This window comes from Hakea prostrata, chromosome 9, assembly GCF_041222555.1.
Source record: "Hakea prostrata isolate BN-2017 chromosome 9, UWA_Hpros_2, whole genome shotgun sequence".
NCBI lineage: Eukaryota > Viridiplantae > Streptophyta > Magnoliopsida > Proteales > Proteaceae > Hakea > Hakea prostrata.
The window spans coordinates 45777746-45803710 of NC_142608.1; the positions used below are offsets into that span (position 1 = coordinate 45777746).

At 40.8% G+C, this 25965-nt stretch overlaps 1 pseudogene across 1 annotated transcript; it reads right to left on the reverse strand.

Moving 5' to 3' along the window:
- LOC149005326 (uncharacterized) lies at nt 1-25965 on the reverse strand (annotated as a pseudogene). The gene is made up of 19 exons (XR_016175606.1): nt 25711-25965; nt 9313-9350; nt 9194-9214; nt 8028-8136; nt 7887-7938; nt 7725-7806; nt 5890-5980; nt 4537-4575; nt 4319-4383; nt 4122-4184; nt 3679-3734; nt 3521-3594; nt 3315-3407; nt 3126-3227; nt 2936-3016; nt 2767-2858; nt 2640-2655; nt 842-953; nt 1-747 (listed from the first exon to the last, which is right to left on the reverse strand). The product of XR_016175606.1 is annotated as an uncharacterized LOC149005326 (transcript).

Consider the following 25965-nt stretch of genomic DNA (forward strand, 5'->3'; position numbering starts at 1 on the left):
TGACCAGCCAAGGAGATATTAATGGTACGAACTCAAATATAAAACCATCAGCTACGTATCATGTCAAAATCTGGGTTAACTAAGCCATAAATTTTTGGATTCAGATATAGGTTCTATACAGGTCATGTATGAATTGACTGTGGCTTCAATCATTAGAGAGAAAAAAGTAAGTTGTAATTACATTTCTTGATTCACCTATATCCAAGAACTGAATTACATGATCTCCACGGTAATGCACCAACTAAATCCAAGAAATGCCTTGAAAATGTTTTTGCACTAGGATTTAATTGCTACTTACAAGTGGACAACAAGCCAACATGCGACAAAATTTCCATAACCAAGGCAAAAACACCATGAGTGGCTTTTACCTGCCTTTACAAGACGGGGGCCTAACTGTGTCAAGATGATAATGCAAATTTATCTACAGGATGGAATGTGGTTACCCTTCGGCTAACAATGACTTGCCAGACGAAAGTGGCTAAACTTAGTACGATTCAGCATTCTGATAGTTTCTGTCTCAGCCTCTAAGCGACGTGTAAACTTATGTATGTTGCACCACACAAAAGGTAATGAGTGCAAGGCAATGGAGCTGGCAAACGAAAAAGGGGATATGTGCAATGAGATGAAGAGGGAGATGGCAAACTTTCAACCTCTCCGTCTCTTCTTCTCTGGGGTCGCATGTGCTTCTTTTGTGTCTCCGAAAGTCCTCCGCTGATAATTTTCAAATGCTTCTGAAACTGACTTGACCTGTTAACAAATTTCAACAAATAAATAAATGTCATTTGACTGGGGAGTAGGGAATCAATAACATAAAAATAGCACAATATTGCCTTCCACGAACCAGTTCAGGCTTTTTTGCATAGACCCTCACGATCATATCTTTGACAAGATGCAGACAGTATGTGGCTGATGGAATCCTCTTTTATTTTTATTTTTTCATTGCTATTATAGTCCTGTCATATAAAAACTGTTAGCAATGTACACAAGAAGTGTTGCTCAAGCTAAATTCGAGGTCGAGAGTGAATGAAACCCTAGAGAAACAAAATGCTGGACTTTCATTATAAGTAAGGAATGATACAACTCCAGTAAGCAATTAACAAAAGTACAGCAACATCAGTAATCATCCTCCATAATCACTCTCCAAAAGCTCCCAAGTGGTCCCTATGATTTTTTATACAGGAGAGGGCTTTTATATGAAGGCAATGTACGAAGGAATCTGTGTAACTGTCACCTAAAGGAGCCCTTATGGAAAGAAAATTGCCAGTGTGGGACCATTGTCTATTATGAAAGGATATAATGGAATTTGAACAAAGGCAGTACAGCAATCATTTTCCCTTTCATTAATTAAGAAAATCTAGGCCTCATAAGTCATTTAAGTGTATAAACTTGCAAACCCAATGTCAAGCCTAGCACAACCTATATAATGGAATTTGAACCAAGGCAGTACAGCAATCATTTTCCTTTTCATTAATTAAAAAAATCTAGGCCTCATAAGTCATTTCAGTGTATAAACTTGCAAACCCAATGTCAAGCCTAGCACAACCTTCCTCCTTTTGGAGAAAAAACAAATAAAGATGTATTTTCACAGATTAATGTCAGTCTGCAACACTACAATACATATGTCCTAAATAAATGACCACACCTTGTACTCAAGTCAACTATGATAGATGGTCTTCCCTTCATAACCAATGACAGTACTGTTTTTCTCACAGAAAAGTAGGCAAACTTGCATAATGGCGCCAAATCCTTGCACGTTAGCATGGTACAACAACAAGCCTTGTCCCAACTAAATGAGGCTGGCTACATCGATTCTTGTCTTCCAATCAGTTCTGTTTGACGCCATTCTAGATACAAGGACTAAGCTATGTATATCCTTTCTCACCACTTCTTTTATGGTTTCTTAAGTCTAACCCTAGTTCTTCTGATTCTTTCAATTTGGCTTAAATCACTTTTTTGTACAAGGGCATTTACGGCCCTTGTAGAATGTGATTGTACCACCTCAAATGACTTTCTTGTAGCTTGTTATTTATGCTAGCTACTCTCAGAGCAGTTCTACCACGATCATTTTGTATCTTATCCTTCCTACTTATGTCACTCATCCCTCTTCGCATCCTCATTTCCACTCTTTTGAGTTTATCTATACGATGCTTCTTAACACTATGCACCATACATCGTAAGTTGGTTATATAGAATATTCCTTTGAGCTTTAAAGGAAAACACCAACCACACAAGACCCAACACGCACCGCTCCAAAATTTATAAAGTTTCATTCCTTTCTAAAGCAGCAGCTAGTACACAATTTAGAATTCTAATTCTTTTTTCCCCCACCTTCATCTAAAACTTATTTTACCTTCCCTTTTCCTTGGTCTAGTATTAAAGGAGATAGGATTAGATCACACACTTTCTCTAATAAATATATATATATATATATATATATATATGGAAATCATTGTTTGCTGAGACTCAAAATTCACTGTCATCAAGAATAATGAGTGCCATGAATGAAACAGTAAAAAAGAAAAGAAAAAAAAAAAAAGGCGCTCCAAGAAGGGCTTATAATAACCTGAACTATTCTACTCCATAGAAAAAGAAAAAAAGCTGCAGGTATTTAGGCCACAGTGGGAGAATTTAGTACTAACCGTGAAAAACCTGATGCTGGAGGAGGAAACACATGCACAATATTAAATGAAAGCAGTTAAAAGATTAACAGAGACAGATATGGAAACAAAAGAGAAGCAATTAATGGGTTGGATCGTTCTCAACTACCTCTCAAGAGGATTGTACTTGCCACGAGTCAAATCAATCTTGACATTACTAACAATGACATCATCTTTACTTAAAGTGGCCTCACTGCTTTTCTGCATTTAATGAAATTATTAACAATCCTAACAGGAGATGTTTTACACTACATGAGGAAGAACAAATTTCAAGTAACCTGGCAACAAATAATATCTTCGGGGGTGACAGGTTTAAAGTGCTCTTGTCTGTCCCTCGGAACAGGAAACTCATTACAATACTGCCATTAACAGCACATGGATGTTAGGAAACAAAAATAAAAATTAGTTTGCAAAAATAAACAAGGTTATCATGAGCAAAACAGAGGTGTAGAATCAGAACTCCAATACCTGGTACAAATCCCGTCTGCGAATACGTTGAATCAAATCCCTTGAATGCCTCAGCTCATCACTGGGGTCTGTTTCAATTTTTTTCAGTATCGTATCATCTAACTACAATCCCAAAATGACATAAAAAATTAGTGCCATGTGACAGCAAGATTGAAGACATGAATAGAAAACTCCAAACAGTAATCAAACCTTCCAGAAGTCAGCAGGCTGGTTGATTTGAGAAGAAATTTTTAGGTAACTGTCTGCTTCTACTAAAGCGTCCACACACATGGGTTCTATCGCCTACAAAGAAAACATAACATTAGGATGGAATACAATATTAAGTGTTAAATAAGAACCACGGTTCATGCCAATAATAGAACTCTCAGACATCTAATTTTATTATGGAATTGTACCTTCACTTTTGAATGTGTGTAGACAGTTCGCCAAAGATCAGCACGAGTTGAAAACAGCTTAAAGACAGAAAGATCTGGCAAAATCATGCAGACATAAGTAAAAGAACTGCAACAAATGAAAGCATTGAGGAAATTTTCAAGCAGCAGGAAATACTAACAATCCTTAGCACGATAACATATTTCATCATCAATAACACGCATAGTTTGTATTAATCTGCAAAAGAGCTTAAAAATTAGTATTATCAATTTAATCAATATATTTCAGTATGTGAACTAAGTGCATTGATAGCCTTGTGGTGCCAAGAAAGGCCACTCTTAAAAGATATTGGGTTCAAGCCTCTTTGTTCACATCTTCTCTCCCCCCACCTATTCCGACCACCCATCCAAAATAAAACAACATGTTCAGCGAAAATTGCAGTCATCGAATTGAGATCCCGGTCGAGATTTTGATGACAGCCCCTTGTTTTTCAACGGTCAAGATTGAACCAAGATCTCAATCCGACGACTGCACTTTCCAGGCTGAACAGTCCTACACATTTATTGCGCAGCACTGAAGCAAATTCAGTAACATGACTAAGCCACATCCAAAAAGGAAACAAACCTCTCAAACTGAAAACTGCAGCCTAGACCACAAGCTCGACAATCACGGATGATATAATCAAACCTAAAAGAACAGTAACGTCCTTGGATCATCATTACAATCCTTTTTATACAAAAATAACGAAATAAGCTGAAAACACAATTACAGAGGGTGGGGGACCAGAATAAATGGTAAGATATTTTGTCACCAAAACATACTTGTCAACATCTATTCCATTACGCCCATTTGCAACAATATCATACAAAAATTGCTTCTCCCTGCTCTAAATATAAACAAAGAGAACCAGATATAAGTTATGGAACTGAGGTATATGTCTAGGAAGAGAGAAACAAAATAAAAGATGAATTGACAGGCAGTAAAGAATTTGATAAATAAGACATCAAGTGATTTAAGCTCCCAAACAACAATATCTTACCTTTGGAACAACAGTTTCAGGGCTAGCAAGAATCATTTCCTGTAAGGAGGAAACAAAGAAAAAGGAAAAAGGGTTACTTATTCCAGTGGGTAAAATAAGATTAGACAAAGTCAACACAAGCAATAAAAATAAATAGTGACGATAAAATGATGAAAACCACAGCAGTAATACTAGCAATAAGGGGGAAAAAACAGAAGGACTCATTCAATTCAATGCTTCTTCCAATTTTCTCTCCCCTCTCCAATTGGTTTATGATTGGACACTGCTTATAATATTATCAATATTCAATAGAAGGGAATACCCAGTGCACAAGGCTTCCACCACTGCAGGATCTGGAGAGTGTCATAATGTACACAGCACCCCTGCTTTCGTAGAGAAGTAACGTCAGTCTCATTCCTATAACCACTTAATCACAATGGAGCAACCTTTCCAGTACAATAAGGTCTGCAGCCTACCACTGAATTAATATACGTAGAGAATACAGGAAGAGGATGTCCCACAGAAAAGCATATATATTGGCAATATATTTGCTACATGGCAGCTTGATTGAGTTGCAAATTACATGGGCATCCTGACCACATAAGACTCCATTATTGTCAAGAGTCACCTGAATCAGACTTTGCCATGTTCTTAGAAAACAATAAAAAGAATTCAGCCTTGTCCCAACTAACTGGGATCGTCTACAAGGATCCTTACCCTCCAATCATCTCCATTCAATCCAATTATTGATACTACGCCACGTACTAAACAAGTGTGGAAAACGTTGCTGAAAATTTTTAGTGCTTCAAACATGGAGATGAATTGCAGAAAATACAAAAAAGAGGGAATGTTCATTAATGGAGGAGGCAAATTTTCCAGCAAAATACAAATGTCATCAAACAAATTTTGCTTGAAAAACTGTATAATTAAGTATATATGACAGCAACTCTCAAACCTCCGACCACAACAAAAAGAAAAGAAAAAATTACTCTTTTCTGTTGGTTCAACCTTTCGCTTTCTTTCTCAAAATCAATAAGAAAGCTAAAATATAAACCAAAATATTCAATAATAGCACAACTGTCTCCTCAGAAAATTAATTCTATTGTGGCAGAAACAGATACACTTGCCTATCATATAAGTTACATTTGTATATGGTTGTATCTGCATAACTTACTCATTCCATAAGTAACATTTGTGCATGCTTAAAAAATCTGCATAACTTAAAAAAGTTGATAAAGAAATTCTGATAGCATCTTCTTTATGAAAATAAACAGAAAATGAGACAACAGATGTGTAGAATAAAATGGCCAGGCACTATATTGTTAGGTAAAATAAAGTGCATCAAAAACTTTGCCACTTAGCAATATCACTCACCTTTGCCTTTTCTATTATATCTGGATCTATTTCAAGACTGTTTTGGTCAATGATGTAATCAATCATATGAACAGACATGGTCTCATGAGACCTGAAAAAGGTTTGAACAAAACTGTATAAAATCACCTCCTTGTAATCAGTATGACTAAGACACATCATCAGTACCAGAACTAATTTCAATGAAAAAAGGTATCCATTAAAATGCTTCTGATAATTGTTTTAATGACTTGAATTTCTAGTTACAATAACCAACATGTTTTACCAAATAAACCTCAAAAAGAAGTTTAATAATAAGTTGTTCAGAAGCCGGTGGAGATTCCATTTAACTGACAAATAAAGTGTACGTCATCTAGTTCAAGTATGCTTATAACTACCTAGCTTGGAGAGTACGAGGGTAAATTGCAGTGATAGCGTAACATTCTTAATGGATTTGCCAGACGGACACAAATAAAAATGAGATATTACAATTATGCTGCACCAACCCCAACCTCTTAATCCAGCAGCTTGTGAAGAACATCAACATTAATGAAGCAAACCTCAGTAATTTGCCATTAAACCAGAAAATTGATATCAGACAGCACAGAGCCATGAAAATGTTATATATCTTCCCTTAAAAATAACCAATATTTGGATTTGAATATAATAAATACCTTCACTTTCTGTATAAATTATGCTGCATTTCTGAGCTATGTCTCATGTTGGTCATAAATACCAAGATTAGCAACAGTCGGTCTTCTAACATCCCATTATCATGCACATAGGATCTTTAGATTGATCTCTTTTGCACACTTGTCGGGGGCAAAAACTATTCATAGAGTAACCTGGCACAAACTTTCTTGATGATTCCCAAGGGTTCTTAGGCTCTTTTTTGTATCAATTCTCATTCTCTAATATGCCTATTTAAAAGAAATAAGTACAAGAATTCATTATTGGTCAAGAATGAAAAATGATTAAGTGAATTTTGTCGAAAATAAATTATGGAATGAAAAATAAGTTTGGTGTCAAACTAAAAAATTGTTAGTAAATAATAGTGAGCAAGTACTAAAAGAGGCAAAAAGTATGGTTTTTATTATAAAAATGTGTATTGACTATTTTACTTTCATCTTATCCATAAAATTTTAAGTAAACTTGTGCATAAATGAAAAGAATGAAATTCTTACCATAATTCATAATAGACAAAAAGTTCAGTATGGATTTTGGAAGTTTTTTCATTATTTTAAATAAAAATAAAACTGATAATAGATGCCAAACAACTTAAAATAATGAAAAAACCTCATAATTGAGAATGATAATTGATACCAAAAAGAGCCTTAGAAAGGTTGTCTGCTGAATAGTCCTTTGTAATTGCGAAATATGATATTTTGATAAAATAATTTGCCTAACTTGCCAACCAGTTGAACTGGTTATACAGAAGATCAGACATTTGAAAAGAATTCCATATCAAAAGCTTTACCTAAATAAAGAAAAGCAAGCCTCTGTTGCCAAGGATATCCCAAGAAAACAAATAAAGGGCTGCTGTCATGCCCCAGCATCTAGTACCACTCATGTGAAATACAACTTAACCTGAAACTTGCTCACTTTTTCCTTCTTTGGATAATCATGTGCCAACAACTAAAACCGCCCATATGAAATACACAAAAAAACCTGAATCTTATTTATTTTTTTCCTTCTTTGAATGGTTCCAAGATAAAGCAAATAAAAGAAAATCACCCTCCCACCTTCAGGAAAATTTTTATTAGGACGTCTTTATTCTGTTGCTTAAACCAGACAAATTTCATCATAATCATATTCATTTAGGCAGAAAGAAGGATTTCTACTAAGGGGGAAAGAATTACCATTTCGTACCACAAACTCGAGGAAGAAACTCGCGCTCAAACAAGTGACTGAAAGGTCCATGCCCTATATCATGCAGCAATCCTACAAAAGAAAATCAAAAACCACAAAATGAATCAGATGAGCCAAGATCACCCGGTTCTGTTTTAAGCGTAGTTAATTACCAGCAAGTTTTACGGTGTGCATGTCAAAACGATCAATATCAAGCTCAGACCCCTAGAAGACAGCAAAAGTATCCAGAAAACATCAGTAACAATGTATGGCTTCTGAACTGATTACTGATAGCATACAGGATCAGTTCGTACATGGAGAAGTTTAAGTTTCTGAAATGCTTCACCAGCAAGGTGATACACCCCTAGAGAATGTTCAAAACGAGAATGTACAGCTCCTGGGTACACCAAGTGTGTTATACCTGAAATATATGTATACCATCAATCAATTAAAACCAACAAAAAGTGGAACAGAAAAGGAAATATGTCCCTGAAAGAAGTAGAAGAAAGAACAAAAATTAGGCAGAGGCTCTGGTTGCAGTGACATAAAGACTCAGGCTGCAGTGACTCCTAACCAAAAATGACTTCCTTTAATACACAACAATTGAAAACAGGAAATGTAAGTATTTCAGTTTTTTAACCACATGTAAATTTGTGTAACGTTTGCAGTTTTATATTCTATACTTAGATGGATACTAAACACAAGTATTTAAACCAATTTACAGGAGCAGGAAGAAAAATTGATACCATTGAAATTCTTAAGCGCAATAATCTTTTAAGTCAGGCCATTCAAAATTAAAAAAATAATACTAATAAAGTTATAAAAAAAAATTAAAACAGAACCCATCAAGCTCAGCAAGCCTTTAATGCTCTTTCACTAATCACAAGAAAAGCCTAAACATAAAAACAGAAAGCAGGGGCTAAAATATCAGATGCAACGAGAGTAAAGCAAGAAACCTTTCCCTGCTCCTGCAGGCAGGACATAATGAACCATCTCACAAAAATTGCACCCACATACATTCCTAATATATACTACTCATGTTTTAGACAGAATTAACCATATTGAGACTGAGCACCATTTAGCATATCATTAAGTGATCAATGTTGTGTCAGCAATTGCTCTCCTACGCTTGAGGAAAGAATGAAGAATAATACCCAAAACGTGAAAAAACAATGGGGAAAAGAGCATGAGCCTTCATTACTATTTATTTTTTGCATAATTACATGGGAAATAATTTTGTAACACATTTTCTTTTATTTACTGTTTTTTTTGTGTGTGTGTGGGGGGGGGGGGGGGGGGGGAGGGACAAAACAAATATCAATAAATATGCTGAAAAGCAAAGATTGTTCTCAGCATCATGGTAAAGAAATAGGATTTTCATCTGACCAGTTTTAACAATAACAGTGAAGAATAAAAAGGATTTTAACTATTATTATATTAGAAATAATGGTCAGAGAAATGGAGAAAATAAGACTTAACAAGTTGCTTTAGATCACGCAGTCTGCAAAAAGAAGCATATAATATGACATTACGCATTAGAAATATGAGGAGAGAAGGAAATATAGTTACTGCAAGGAATCATCTCGAGAACACACTTACCTCTGGAATTGTTGAGTGTCTATAAAGTCCAAAAAGAGCTGCAACAATTGAAAGAAAAAACACTTCCAATTGTGAGATCTACTGATCTAAGAACAAATGATTTACTCGTGCAGTTAACTTTTTCAGCATGGCCGGTGGCCTTTGTACAGATACTGTGTCACACCCCACCCAGCCGGATCCGGTCATACCCGAATGCCCGTGGGGGTGATACATCGCAAGATCTAGGTTCAGTGACAAATCCATACAAAACATGATATAGTATAATTAAATGGACAAGAATAAATCAAGTTTCTCATATAAAGTTATCAAAACTGAAATAATGGTTACAATCATCCATTACTTCAAATAAAAATATAACATCAGAGTTTTGAAAAGAAAAGAGAGTAATTTTATTCGCAGCGGAAAAACTAAACTAAAATAGTTCTCTAATGGAATCCAATCCAAAAGAACAGTCTTGATACTGGTATGAAGCTCCATGTGCATCCACTTCTTCTTTGATCACTCCTTCAAGAAGATATACTAGCAACGAATCCTCCATTCGAAAGAAGTCCTCATAACCTGCAGTATAATCTAATAGAAAAAGACATATAAAAGGAATGAGTTCAACAGAACTCAGTGAGGTCAACTCAACATCATATCACACATTCATTCTCAAGATTCCACACCACACATATAACATGAATATCAATAATGTAATTAATGACAATGATATGATATGTGAATGATTATGCTCCTAACTTTATCATGAAGTCTCTATGGTAGACATGCATTAAATCACACACTAGTCTTCTTTGGGCGGTCTCATCACTCTTCCCTCACGGCACTCAAGCACGTCTGTTGGGTTCTTCGCGGTTGTTGTGTAAAGTCCTGTCAAGCCATGGTCGGGGATTAGGTCACCACTCTCTCACATCACCATTGGTATAAGATCTGGCGTGTGTCAAGGATAATCTTAGGCCCAATGCAAAGTCATATGGTCTCGTACTACATATGGTCCGGATATTTCCCCTCACGCCTAGTGCTCTGTTGGTTCAATACCTTCCCACCTATGAATGGAATCCTCAATGGAGGCATCTGTTGGACCCCATTCATTAACCCAGTGGTCATCCACATATAATGGACAGGATGATCTCTATGTCCTCTCACGGGTCATTTCACCGGTCTTGAGCGTCCATGAGCCCTTATCTATTATATGCAACCCTACCTCTCTATGATGATAGTGGGCCTACTTGACATACAGGACCCAGCCACTAACATCACGGGTTAACCGGCTTCAATACCCCTGCCGAAAGGGTAGTAGTACTCATGAGGTCACCTAACCAAACACTTCTAGACATGCCCTAAATATGTAAATTAGTAATCGGGAAAGAGCCAAGGATACCATAGGAATGCGTCCCATACCGCCTCCTCTGGTATCTTATGGCAGAAATGCCAAAAAAGCATTCCCCATTCCCAACCACAATATAAGCAATCATATAATATCACTAGGGCAATGGGTGAACCCACAACCCTAGTAGAAAATACAAGGTAGAAGAAATAATAATATTTCTCCTCTCATACAATCACATTCCATTTCATAACAACAATAATAGATTTCAAAGCAAGGAGCAACATCAGAAATAATAATAAACATAAATTATAGCAATTCATATTTAACAAAAGACATAAAATAACCACAAGATAATACTAAAGCAATACAAGATATCAATAATGAAAAGTAACTGACATCAATACACATGTAATATAAAGCTAAGTATATTCCTCACCTTTTACTTTGTTCTTCCTCCAAATCCAAGAATCCACTCCCACAAATTAGTGATTAAAGATACATTAACCTATTTATGCAAAAGAAATAATTATCACAAATTAGAGCCCATTTGGATTTCAAAGGATATCCTAAAATCTTCCCACAAAAACCCAAATCTAAAAACTAGGTTAAAAAGGGGTGATTCTCAACCTCACTAGTGAATGGTCACTAATTTGCCACCAACTCGAAATTTATAATGAAGCGAAATTTTGGGAAAATCTAATTGGAAACAAAAGGATCCTATGGGTACTTCAATTTTATTAAATTTGACCCATCTCAAAAAGCCCCAAATTTGACTCTCATAAATCACCCGTGTGTGACCGGAGAGTCAAATTCTAAAATCTTTTGCAAGGGGATAAACCATTACTCCCAAACTCAAGGGAAACATTAATACAATAAAAAAGGATCATCCAATATATCAAACATGCATTTCTTTAAGATCTCTCAAAAGGAAAGAAGAGAAATTGCTCCCAAAACCATGTATAAGAGAAAGATTAAAGAAAACTAACCTTTCATAAAATTCCCGCAATGATTCGAGTTGCAGAACACCTTTGATTGGATGAGAAATACTCTTCTCCTTCCTTTCTCCTCTTCCCAAAGCCTCCGCTTCTTTCTAGCCTCAAAAAATGTGTTTACGGATGAGATAAAACATAAATAGGGTTTAAAAAAATTCGAATTTCCAATTTTTCCCCTAAATAGAAAATGGGGTAGGGGTTGGTTCACCCAAACGGCCCAAACTTCTAGTCCATGGTTGGACCCCAAACGAACTCCGATTTTGATGATTTTTGGCTCGTTGGAAAGGTCTTTCGACGATCTTCGTTTTGGTACCTTATTTGCGTCAATGGGATACTCCATCACTGATCTACAGATATTCCAAAATTACCCTTTTTACACTATCGAGACTAATCTTCTCTCTTCACTAAAACTCTAGGAGAGTTTTTGAGTTATTATAAGGGTCATCTACCAACATTTGTTCAATTTCCAATACTTTAGGCTTGACTTGAATGGTCCACAATTGTCGCCGAATCAAGACCCAGGTTCTTGGTCTTAAAACTATGGGTTAAAGGGGTAGAAATCTGGGGGATTTCACATACTGTCTCACAAACAATTCGTCACGTCACAGAAAAAGGTATACACATTCGCCTAGAACAACATTGCAGGATGGAATCAACATAAAAAAGTCAATCAAAGAGATATGAAAGTGTAAACTCAAGGGAAGGATTAAGCAGAAACAAGACAGATTTGTAAAAGCTTCACACAAGAGTTAGGAAAACGATAAGAAATTCAGTTTTGGAGCCAAAAAGAAACCAAACAAAAACAATAGCCTTTAGTACCAAAAGACTCGCTATAGAAGCACTTACGCGGTGGATATCCGAATTTCGAATCCTAAAATCTCGGAAACCAGTATTCTTAATTTGCTTTCTTAGCAATCATTTTCTATTTCTCGAATTTAACTCAATGCTTATCCTGCAAGTTCTCCAACTTTACGGTTAAGATAAATGCATTAAAATCCAAACGAAACGCTTAATTCCTCTCCAAATCCATGGTTGTCTAACCGATTTATAATTCTGACAGGATGATATGGAGAGTTTATGATCAGACCGGGTTCATACCTGGTCCGACCCTCGACCCCGGTCGAGACGGAGAAAACCGAATCACTCCCGAGCGAACCGGATCCAGAAGATGGCTTGCCGAAGAAGTAAGATTATTCTGCTGCAAGCGTGCCCTAATCTTACTTATGAATTAGGGTAATCACCCTGATGACAGCAGACTCAAACAGACGGCTGCGGATAATCATCATCAAAGGGATAACTATCGCATAACCTAACGGTTATCTCAGGAGTCCTCTACTAGCCCAAACTAGTAGAAGTCTATCGTTCAACGGATCTTACTAATGAGATCCAATGACTACCTGAAGAAGGCTCGAGTGCATCCAACGAAGGAGATTCGAAGGTACACTCTATATAAACCTCACTACCATAAAAGGTGGGGGACGGATCAATCGATCAAGGAGAATACTATCTGAGACTCAGGTTCAGATACATACTGATAGACCTAAACTATCAGCGTCCTGCTATCTAGATCACCTTTCCCGTTTCTTCATTCATTAGCTCGTGCTTCTAGCAGAGCCGTTTGTGATTAAGTTCATCAACCGACTTAGCCTTCGGAGGTGGACTCCCGACCCCAGCGGTCGGGCCACATCCGACGCTTTTGTTTTGCGAGGACATCACGTGGAGATCCAAGGGCCGAGCAGATTTTGGACGCATCATTTGGCGCCGTCTCGTGGGAAAGACTTGAAAAAGCCATGGTGACTAGATCAGCAGCCGCAGCAGCCGCCGCACAACGCAATTCCGGTGTTCGGGACACCGGGGTAAATAATCCAGATATTCCCCAAGAAAGCCAAAATCCTATCGAGGTGGATAAAGGCCAGGGAGGACGTAATCTTCCTCCTGATACAATCCAAGATCAATTGGATTAGGTAAAGATTCAACTCTTGGAGGTGAGCCAAGCACTCCGCTTTCTCACCAGACGAGTGGTTTTACCACAAGAACCTGATCAACACAACTCAGGGAGATGTGCATTGCCATGTGACCAAAGAATGGCTGAAGACCGGAATGTCGATCAGAATTTCCGTGAAGGAGACCGAGGACTTCGGAGGATTGATGATCAACCAAGGCGAGGCGATCGATTCGATAGACCGCAAGAGAGTACAACCGATTCAAATACAAGGTTGGAGTCTGGGGTAAGAACCCACTCACCCACTGTCAGAAGAACCGTTCGTGATGATCGAGCAGTTCGTGATGAGAGAAACGTTCGTGAAGGACGGGCTGTTCGTGATGATCGAGTAGCACGTGACGATCGTGTTAATCGAGGTCGTGATCGTATTGCTGAGGATCACCCGACCCAGATTGGTCAAGAATTGGCCAACATCAATGAGAAGTTAGGGCAATTGGCTAAGGGAAGAATAACTGAGGATATTTACTCAGTCATTCGGAACTCCTTTTGCTGAGCCAATTGCGGGATATCGGTTTCCCCATAACTTTTGTTTGCCTACCTTCTCAACATTCGATGGCTCCGGAGATCCAACAGCTCACATTGGCTATTACCAACAAACCATGGCAGTTTCAGGTAATTCTGATGAAATTTTATGCGTGGTTTTCGGTTCATCTCTAATCGGAGCGGCACAAAAGTGGTTTTCTAACCTCCCCTCGGGAAGGATCGTAAACTTTGACGAATTGGCACGCCAATTCATAGGGCGATTCCAGAGTGGGATACAGTGTCAAGAAAACGGAAGAAACCTTGTTTATCGTCAAACAAGGAAAGAACGAATCGATCAGAGAGTTTCGAAAAGATTCAACAAAGTGACGATGGAGATAGAAAACTTGGATGAACAGGTAGCCTGAACCGCTCTATTCACAGGACTCACAAATCGGAAGCTCCTGGAGTTATTACTACAGGATATACCCACGACTTATGCTAAGTTGGTACAGAGATGCCAGAAGCAGGCTGAAGTCATGGAGATTCTAGATGCGCGCCAAGGAGATAATAAAGTCTCCAATAAGGAACAAAAGGCTCCCGAGCGTATGGCGAAGCCAAAGAAGAATGTTCGTGATCGGGTTGGAAGATCCCAACCTTGGCGCCAAAGATCCCCCGGCAGAAGTGAGTACACTCCATTGAATGCTCCTCGGGCCGATATTTTGAATATCCTCAAAAGAAAAAATATTTTTTAGTGGCCGCCTAAAATTCTTTTGAAACCCGGAGAGCAGCAGGATCGGGAAAAGTATTGCCGATTCCACAAGGACTATGGTCATTACACTAATGACTGTCGTCATCTGAAGGCAGATATTGAGAGACTGATATCTCAGGGACATCTGTCCAGTTTTATTAGCAGGAGAAGGGAGGAGCCACGCGGGCCACGCGCGGCTGCCCCTAAAAGGAATCGTTCGGTTAGTTCAAAACGATTAAGGGAGGCCCCGAAGTCCAAAAAAGGCAAGGAGGTGATTGAAGCTGCTACTCGGTCACCGATCCTTACCATCTTTGGGGGTCCAGAGCCCGAATCATTCTGGAGTTTAAAAACCAAATCCAAATTTGTTGGAGCCGGAGAGGCGCTGAAGCGGAAGAAGCTGAATGGTGAAGATTTTATCACCTTTAGCGAAGAAGACGAGAGAGATGTTTGTTTACCTCATGATGATGCTATAGTCATCAAGGTAGAGATTGCACGGCGGGAAGTGCATAGAGTATTGATTGATACAGTGGTCGCAGCTGACCTAATTTCTTACGAAGTGTATCAAAAATTGAAGGTGGATCAAGATTTGATGAAACCTTCATCAACACACCTATATGGCTTTGCAGGGTCATCTGCAGTAGCGGAAGGATCGGTTCAGTTGGATCTTTCCATTGGAAGTTTTCCCAAAGAAACAACTGTCCGAATCAATTTTCTGGTGGTTCGAGAACTACCAGCCTATAATATGATTCTTGGGCGACCATCTTTATCCAAAATAGGTGCTATTGTTTCGACAAAGCACCGAAGATCAAATTCCCGATCGATATGGGAATCGGTCAAGTCTCCTCCGACCAAAAGATCTCTCGGCAGTGTTATGTTGCCTATTTAAAAGACAAGGAGGGTCCGAAGAAGGTTACTGCCCTCCCCATAGAAGTTCGAGATGATCAGGAAGAAACGGAGATGCAAAGGCCCGAACCAGTGGAGAAACTGGAGCAAATCCAGCTATGTACCGAGGATGCGAAAAAGATTACTTATGTCGGCTCTGAACAGCTGGGAGAGTTTAAAGATGAATTGAAGTTATTTCTTCAACAGAATAAAGATGTATTCGCATGGTCTCGCCGAGGACATGCTCGGGATCGATCGGGCCATTGCAGAGCACAAACTCGGATAGACCCTAAGGCGAAACCCAAGTGATACGTAAAAGAAGAAATTTCTCTATTGAAAAGTATGAAGCCGTTCGGAACGGTTGAAAAACTTAAAAATTCTGGTTTCATAGAACCAATCGAGTGCCCAACTTGGTTGGCCAACGTGGTGATGGTGAAAAAGGCGAATGGGAAGTGGAGGATGTGTACAGACTACACGGATCTAAACAAAGCTTGCCCAAAAGATTGCTACCCGTTGCCTCGGATTGACCTCTTGATAGATGCTATCGCAGGATATGAAACTTTAAGTTTCATGGATGCCTATTCAGGGTATAATCAGATCCTTATGAATAAGGAAGATGAGAAGTATACGGCTTTTATGACTGATCGTGAAAGCTATTATTACAAGGTCATGCCTTTTGGCCTGAAGAATGCAGAGCAACATATCGAGGGCCGTCAACAAGATTTTCAAAGAGCTGATAGGAAAGAACGTTGAAGCATATGTTGACGACATGCTGGTGAAAAGCTTTACAAAAGCAAATCACATTGCAGATTTGATCGAGGTTTTCTCAAGATCGAGGAAACATCAAATGAAGTTGAACCTCGAAAAATGTGCCTTTGGGGTCTCCTCGGGCAAATTCTTGGGTTTCATGGTATCACAGAGGGGAATTGAGGCAAATCCCGCCAAAATACAAGCTCTGTTTGATATGGAGGCTCCCAAAACCGTTCGGGATGTACAATGTTTGACAGGGAGAGTTGCTGCCTTAAATCGATTTATCTCCAAGTCTGGAGAAAAATGTTTGCCTTTCTTCAAGGCACTTAAAGACCGAAGGGCAGCAAGGAGGCAAAGTGGACTCGAAGAGTGCCGTAAAGCTTTCGAGGAATTAAAAGAAGCACTTGGACAACCACCAATCCCGTCCGCACAGCAGAAGGGGGAAATATTACAGCTATATCTAGCGACATCCCTTTCCGCGGTCGGTGCAAGACTTGTTCGGGAGAAAGATAAGAAACAAGTGGCCGATTTACTATGTAAGCCACGTGTTGATGGATGCGGAGACGAGATATTCGCAGATTGAGAAGCAGTGCTCGGCTCTCATGATGGCCGCCAGAAGCTAAGGCCATATTTCCAGGCTCATCCAATTGAGGTATTTACAACTTTTCCTCTTAGTAAAGTTCTTAACAAACCTGATTTGTCCGGAAGGATGGTATCCCGGTCGGTTGAGCTAAGTGAGTTCCAAGTGAGCTTTAAGCCCAGGACTGCAATCAAGGCTCAGGCATTTGCCGACTTTGTAGTAGAAACTACTGCACCAGTGGAACCCACCATTGAGGATCCTATTATACCAACCGCTTGGGAGGTATATGTCGATGGTTCGAGTAATAAAGATGGAGCAGGCGCTGGAATTCTATTAAAAAGTCCGGCAGGATTCATTATTCGATATGCTTTGAGATTCGCATTTGATGCAAGTAATAACGAAGCGGAATATGAGGCCCCGATAGCAGGACTTCGGTTGTCAAAGGCATTAGCTATTGCAGATGTTACTATTTATAGTGACTCTCAGCTTATAGTCAACCAAGTCCAGGGGGAGTATGGCATTAAGGAACCACGCTTGCAAAAATATCGGGAGATAGTGTAGGCATTTCAGAACCAATTCCGGAATTTGAAGATATCTCAGATTTCGAGGAATGAAAATTTAGTGGCAGATGAGCTATCTCGATTAGCCAATGCCAAGGAAAAGAATCTAGACCCTTCGGACTACATTGAAGAGGTAACTTTTCCAAGTTATCATGAGAAAGAAATTTCTTATATTGAAGCAGAACGTTGCTGGATGGATCCAATAATTGAATATCTAAGAGACGACAAGTTACCCGAGGATCCAAAGAGAAGCAAGGTTGATCAAGATTCGATCAGCTAGATTTGTCATTCGAATGGGAGACTATATAAAAGATCTTATGCTGGACCCCTTATGAGATGTATAGGCCCCGAAGGAGCAAACTCAGCTTTGGCTGAGGTTCATGAAGGAATTTGTGGCGCTCACATGGGTGGCAGAGCCCTGGCCCACAAAATTTTAAGACTGGGGTTATATTGGCCTAAGATCCAAGAAGTCGCTATGGACTACGTTCGTCGATGTAGTAACTGTCAAATTCATGCTACAGTATCGAGGCGCCCGGCGGAGACTATGACTTCAATTCTAAATCCCATTCCCTTTGCAATGTGGGGAATTGATATCATGGGCAAATTCACCAAGGCATCGGGCGGACGGGAATATCTGATAGTAGCAATTGATTACTTCACAAAATGGGTAGAAGCGCAGTGCACGCGGCGACAATTAACGAGAAAAAGTGGAGAAATTTGTGCTTGAATCAATCATATATCGCTTTGGGATTCCAAAGATAATTGTCACCGACCATGGTACTCGGCCGACTGTCCACAATTTGAGCAATTCTGTGGAACATATATGATCGAGCATCGTATGTCCTCAGTGGCATACCCCCAAAGCAATGGCCAGGTAGAGGTTACTAACCGAACTCTACTGGAAGGAATAAAGAGAAGACTCGAAGCTGACAAAGCCTCTTGGGTCGAAGAACTATATAATGTACTGTGGGCTTATAGAACTACGGTTCGAACACCTACAGGAGAAACTCCATTCAGGTTGGCATATGGATCCGAAGCATTGGCACCGGTGGAGATAATGGCAGGGACGTTAAGGGATCGTGAGTTCGAGGAAAAAGCAAATGAACAAGGACTGCTTGATAGTCTTGATTTGTTGGATGAAGTTCGGGCAAAGGCAATAGCACGAACTCAACATTATCAAAGAAGGATAGCGTCTCATTATAATACTCGAGTGAAGAATCGTCGGTACTTAGCCGGAGATTTGGTGTTAAGAAACACCCTAGCTTCCGACCCGCGTCACCAAAGAAAGTTGGACCCTTCCTGGGAAGGACCTTATATGGTTGTGAAACCGGTCGGTTCAGGAGCTTACAAGCTGAAGAGCATTGATTCCCAGAAAGAATTGGATCGTTCGTGGAATGCTAGGCATCTCAAAAAGTTTTATCCTTGAAGACGATTTAAATTTTGTTCGTGATATAATCATTTTCAACTCAATCAATGCAATTTTGGTTTTCAACAAACTATCTTTTGATTGGGGGGCATCATACACCACATTCAAGAACAAGATCCAACTATAAGGCATCGGATGAAAATTCGTGTGGGTCCTTCAACACTTCAACACTTATGGAAAATCTTTCGAACTTTCTTAAGTCGGGGCATCGGATGAAAATCCGAGTGAGTTCCTTTTGCAAGGCGTCGGTTTAATACCCGAGTGAGTTCCTTCGAGACTTATTGAATTTTTGAATTATCCTTAAGTATAAGGCATCGGTTTAAAACCCGAGTGAGTTCCTTCTCAGACTTACTGTATTTCTTCGGAAATCCTTAAGTATAAGGCATCGGTTTAAAACCCGAGTGAGTTCCTTCTCAGACTTATTGTATTTCTCCGGAAATCCTTAAGTATAAGGCATCGGTTTAAAACCCGAGTGAGTTCCTTCTCAGACTTATTGTATTTCTCCGGAAATCCTTAAGTGTAGGCATTGTTTCGGCACAACTAAGACCTAATGCAACGACGATTCAAGTGGCTAGCAAAGTTCAAGATAAAGTAATTTCTTATTTCTTCGTAAGATCCAAAGAGGCCAAGTATCAAAACAATTACAAGAGTTGGATACAATCTCTGATCAAAGAAGAAAGTCATTACAGGTGACTGTTAACAAGTTATACAAGATCGACGAGACTTTGCTAGAACAAACATATGAGTCAACCATTGGTGAGGAAAAGAAGAAATGAGGATTACAAAAATATTTCGATATTCAGAAAATCCTCCGCAATTTCATACTCTTTGCCCAGCCTTGTCCAGAGAAGAATGGTCCTCGACCAAACTCGCATTCGGCACAAGCTCGTCATAATTGACTTCTTCCAAGCGGAGAATAAACAGGAGAATCTTCCGGATATTGCATAATATTTGGATCGGAAGGTGGAGGATCAATCTTATCCTTGGTCCAATCGGGAGGAGGAACACCCGAGTTGGTAAATACTTCAGATGGCAAACAACACCGTAGGGAGTCGTATCAAAATGAGGATCTTTCCTTAATATTGATTCCCATACTTCGTTCTCACCATCCCGTAAGCACGCCTGCAAGTTATAAGCATTCAGCATATCAACAAAAGGCTTACCGTGTAAATACTTGAAGACGCAGCTCTGCGAACATCAGTTGGAAGGGATTCGGGCAAAGGAACGACAGCTTGCCTTTCGGGTAATGTTTTAGATCCTTTAGCTCCTGACTTTCCAACTGTCCGTTCCAGTCGCCGGATCTTCTCCCTGGCATCATCCAAATCTGACCGAAGACGACCAATCATCGAATTCTTTTCTCCCCGCCACCTCCCAAGCTAGATTCCGAAGGCGAGCAATCTCAACATCTTTAGCTTCGAGATTCCCCGAAGCCTAGAAACTTCATTGCTCAACCTACCGAGTCTAGTAAACTGCTTCCACTTGGTTGTGGAAGTTACCAAAGAAGACTCCCGCAAACAACTTTCGAGTTAGCGAGGAGCAGAAAAGTAATTTTTCAAAATTAGAGGAAAATGAAGTAAGACTTACATCACCAGTGACTTCGTAAAGACTTCATCTGGAAGTTTGGAAAGAACTGTGCTCTCAGAAGTCATTCGTGCAGCATTACACCATTCCAACGCTTTGTCAAACTCGTTTGACACTAATTCAAGCGAAGGATGAGAAGGATGATGGCGCCTTCAAGAGAAGGACGAACTACACCAAGAGAAGGATGAGCTTCATCACTTGTCATCCGACGGCGCTTCCTGATAGCAAAATCCTCCAACTCAGAAGGAAGGGAGGAGGATGCCAAACAAGCGCTAGAGTTAGAAATAGGAGCAGCACCTGCTGGGGCCACACCTTCATCAGACGCCAACATAGTTGCCTCAAATGCTCGAAGAGTCTCCTTCGGGGGTGCACCAACAGGCTCACCAGCAGGATTGCCGCCATCACCATCGGCAACGGAGTGATCAAGATCTTCTTGGGAAAGACGAGCGGTCACTTCGAGCAAAGGAGGCGCAGGGACGGCATCAACAGAAGCTGCAGGAATCTGACTTGAAGATTCACCGCCAGTAGTCGCCTTACGCTTGGAGGATTCACTAGCTGAAACCACCGCACTGGCCCCAATCACCACCGACGGAACGCTATTCTTGCGAGATTTTGCTCTGATAAAGTCTAGGTTGATCTTGGGAGCCACTATACAAAAAAAAAAAAAAAAAAAAAAAAAACGAGCAGCCGTATCAGTACAGAAATAAAAGACAGCAACAAAGGGGAAACCCTAGTTTTCTAAAGCATCTGACGGACCAACAAACTAAACCCCAAGTATAACTACCGTGCAGTTTACTTTGGGGGAAAAGGGGAAGGAGATGAGAAATCTAAAACTCACTTGTTCGGAAATGGATAGAGCTGTCGTCGAAGTACGAGGAATACGGAGGCAGGCCGAAGGACGAAAGGTTGCTTTGGCACTTTAGCAAATCTATCTTGCAGAAGTCAGGTTAGATGGAGAGTACCCACGAAGGCTTTAAATAGCCTCAGGTATAAGACGACGGTTGAAGGCTAAGGACAACCGACGACCCAGATCGAAACGACGCTTCGAAATCCGCAAAAAGCAAGATCAACGGTCGAAGGAATGCCACATGGAAACATGTGGAAGCGAGCACCTGATGCAGAGAAACCTCCAATCGTCGCACTGCCATTAAAATAATGGAGGTATTTCCGATTCATTGGAAACAAGTGAATGGTACACAAAAGCGAGGAAAACGTTTGAACTTCGCAGAAGGTAAACGTGCGGACTTTGCAATAAATGAAGTGGTGGGGAAGATTAACGCATCTTCCCGAAACGCATCTTCACAATATTTCTACAAGATCATTATTCGGCGAGGAATGAAGAGTTAAGTGATAAGTTTTATCATTAATACTTTGATATTCAAGGCAATACTTCGGCAAGAGATGGGAAAATTTGGAGGCCAACATGAATATAGAAATGTCTATTCATTAAAATGAGGGTACATCTTTACAAAGGAACAACACCCTAAGCCTTTTCTTCATTTTTGCCCGAGGGACCCTGGTCGGGATGACTTTTCTCAGGATCCTGAGAAGAGCCTTCCTCAAGAGTTGCATCGGCTGAATCCTCTACAGCAACAACTTGAGACTCGGCTTGTGATTTCTCCTCTGGAAGTGCCGGCTCGTCATCTAGATATGCCTCATATTGAGGGTCAGCTGGAAAAGGATCATCTACTCCCTAAGCCCAGTCTGGGAGATCCATACCAACTTTCCCGAAGACCTCTGGGTGGCATACCTCACGAAAAGGAGCAAGTGTCGAAGTCGGGGATCGTTCCAAGGATCTGCTCCCAAACGTCGTTCCGCCCCATGCGGTAAGCTCCGAATGTTGTAGAAACCTAGCAATTCGGAGAAAGGTACGCTGTTCAGGTATTTCCGAATGCACTCCTTCCGAAGGTTTGGCTTTATATGCTCAGGCTTGCTAGGGATTGCCAACTTCAGATGTTCTTCGAGATCCCTACTCTTAATTTCAAGGCTGTCACCAAACAACGTGGCAGCTGCCTTTTGCTTCCTGGCCTCGCGCTCGGCAGCAGAGACACGAATTCTTGAAGCTTCAAGGGCTTCCTTGAGGGAGGTCACTTCTTCCTCATGCTTTTTCTGCAGCTCCACAGTAGCTGCAGTCAGCTGGTCTATTTCAGAATTGGCCTTGACCAATTTTTCTTCACAAGTTTGCAGCAAGGAGCTAGTGCGACCAACACGGCTCAAGGCTTCCATGTGTTGATAAAAGCTCAACACGGCATTCCATGGGAAGATGGAAGACATCAGAAGAAGTCATAAGAAATTATGAAAACATAAATAAGCAAGAAGACCGTTACCTTGTAGATTGACTCACAAGGGAGGTGTCATCCAGGGCTTCAAACTCCTGGCGATCAGAAGGAGCAAGACTGAGAGAGCTCCACTCGCAGCTTTCTCAGATCCCGAGTGACCCCGTCGGTCATCTTCAGGGTCCACTGGGGGAGGAAGACTTCCTCACCATCCGTCGAAGCTTTGGATTTTTTGGAGGGAGCATCCATTGTGTCATGCCTCCTCTTGGTTCGGACGGAGGAGGAGACGGTGGCCCTCTCCACCATTGGTTTCTTCCCTTTACCCGAAGCATCAGCTGCAGGCCTAATATTCCTGATACCCCTGGAAGAGGGGTCGGGAGAGGGAAGAGAAGCCTTTTGATCTACAGTCAAGACCCTGGGCGATCGTTGCTCGGCTGTCACAACGGCTTTAGCGGCCTTTACCCGCAGGCTTTCAGGGTTCGTTCTGGGAGGCACTGCAAAGAAGAAGGACAAGAATCAGAATTCAAGACATATCACTTCAGTCAAATCAAAGGATGATGGTTAGAAGCTCACAATGAGCCAAGCCCCAGTACTGAAGGATGGAGTTATACTCCATTTCATATCCATGTATCTCTTGATACCACAGAATGGATTTGATCTTCCTGATGGCCGCCTCGTCTTCTTTGGATAAGGGAAGGCCCCGGTTACTTTAGGACGAAGAAGTAAACCTCCTCCAGGTGGTCGGGAAGTTAAGATCTGATGGAGGCGCTCGACAGAAAAAATATCGTTCGCGCCATCTTTTGTGGTTAGAAGGGCAAGTTCCTTTGGCAAGGATGCTGCCCCTCCAATCAAGTTCAGCCCTATTGTGCTTGGAAAGAAAAACCCATCCAGGAGGATGGGAGATAGAAAGAACATGAAAATGTACAAAAAGAGAAAGAGATGGCGTGATGCCAAGCTTAAAACACAAACCCAAGAAGCCGACGATGAGACGCCAGCTATTGGGGAGGAGCATTCCGGGACAAATGTTCCAGTGATTCAAAACGGCGGAAAATAAAGGATTAAAAAAGGGAAAGCGAACCCCGCTTTCCAGTGTATCTATGTACAGAGAAAATTCACCCGGAAGGGATGAATCAACCCTCTCATTAGGGTGGGGAGCCCTAACCTGATATGAGGAAGGAAGGTCAAAATCTTGGACAGCGGAAAGAAGAGTTTCTCCATTATAAATGGAGGGAACAGAGCCAGGCCCACTATTGGACCCGGAAGTTTGAGGTTGCCTAGAGGAATCAACGATCTTGGAAGATCCAGACTCGACAAGGACAGGAGAAGTTTCGGTTTTTCTTTCAAAACCTTTTTGAGAAACTTCAGCGAACTCCTGCCAGAGGACGGTTAGGGTTTTGTTATCACTATCCGACTGTTCGGGGGCAAGAGAAGCAAAAGCATCACTGCTATCACCAACATGGGGTACTAAAGAAGCCCTATCGTCCGCCATTACTTGTTTCAGTAAACTACAAAAAGAAAAGACCAAGAAACTTATTGATTCAGTGAGACGGAAGCTTGAGAGCAGGAAGGCGCGAAGCAGACGACAAAGGTTCAAATTCCAGACAGGAAGAATGAAACCTACGAAGACAACGAACCGCTTTTAAAACTCCCGCACGAGTGTTCGGGAATCTAAACGATCGAGATTGATGCAAAATTGACGATCAAGATTCAAAGACGTTTTGAAAGTTTGAACTCGCGAATCCGAAATAGGCGTTCGGAAACCGTCGCTTGGATGACGTGAGCCACGACAGATCAACTGCAACAAAGACATGTGGCCTTACACTCACAACGCTCGAGGAAAAGTGACCACCGCATTAAATGTGATATGACATTTAATGAAGCACGCAGAGATCATCACCTGACGACGAACCCAGTTAAAAACCAAGCCCTCGGGATCGACCGAACGCTTGGTCTCGGGGGCTCGTGATATGGAGAGTTTATGATCAGACTGGGTTCATACCTGGTCCGACCCTCGACCCCGGTCGAGACGGAGAAAACCAAATCGCTCCCGAGCGAACCGGATCCGTAAGATGGCTTGCCGAAGAAGAAAGATTATTCGTCGCAAGCGTGCCCTAATCTTACTTATGAATTAGGGTAATCACCCTGATGACAGCAGACTCAAACAGACGGCTGCGGATAATCATCATCAAAGGGATAAGTATCGCATAACCTAACGGTTATCTCAGGAGTCCTCTACTAGCCCAAACTAGTAGAAGTCTATCGTTCAACGGATCTTACTAATGAGATCCAACGACTACCCGAAGAAGGCTCGAGTGCATCCAACGAAGGAGATTCGAAGGTACACTCTATATAAACCTCACTACCATACAAGGTGGGGGACGGATCAATCGATCAAGGAGAATACTATCTGAGACTCAGGTTCAGATACATACTGATAGACCTAAACTATCAGCGTCCTGCTATCTAGATCACCTTTCCCGTTTCTTCATTCATTAGCTCTGTGCTTCTAGCAGAGCCGTTTGTGATTAAGTTCATCAACTGACTTAGCCTTCGGAGGTGGACTCCCGACCCCAGCGGTCGGGCCACATCTGACGCTTTTGTTTTGCAGGACATCACGTGGAGATCCAAGGGCTGAGCAGATTTTGGACGCATCAAAGGAATAAACTACAACAGATGTTGCCAAAGAGGAAAAAACTACGAAATCGAAGAGTAGCAGCAGCTTTACCAAAATAAAAAAAGAGTGGTAGCAATACTGAAAAGAAGAATAAGAAGAGTAAACATGAGAACACGAAGTTGGAAGCTATAGTCCCACCGGTTCAATAAAGATGCCTCCATGAACGTTGTCTTGAACAGTCTTGGAATTTCTTCGATCACGCAAAGGCTCAAAAACGGAGCCGAAATGGTTTGAGAGAACGAGGTCTCCATCATTTGACGAAGCTCCCATAGTTTCTTGCTATCGCTCTGCAGCAGAGAACAAAATGAGACGAAGATGGAATGAAGACTTCAATAGAACACTCTAGGGTACTTATATCGTGGAGAAAACTCAGAGGCCACAGCGTTAGAATGC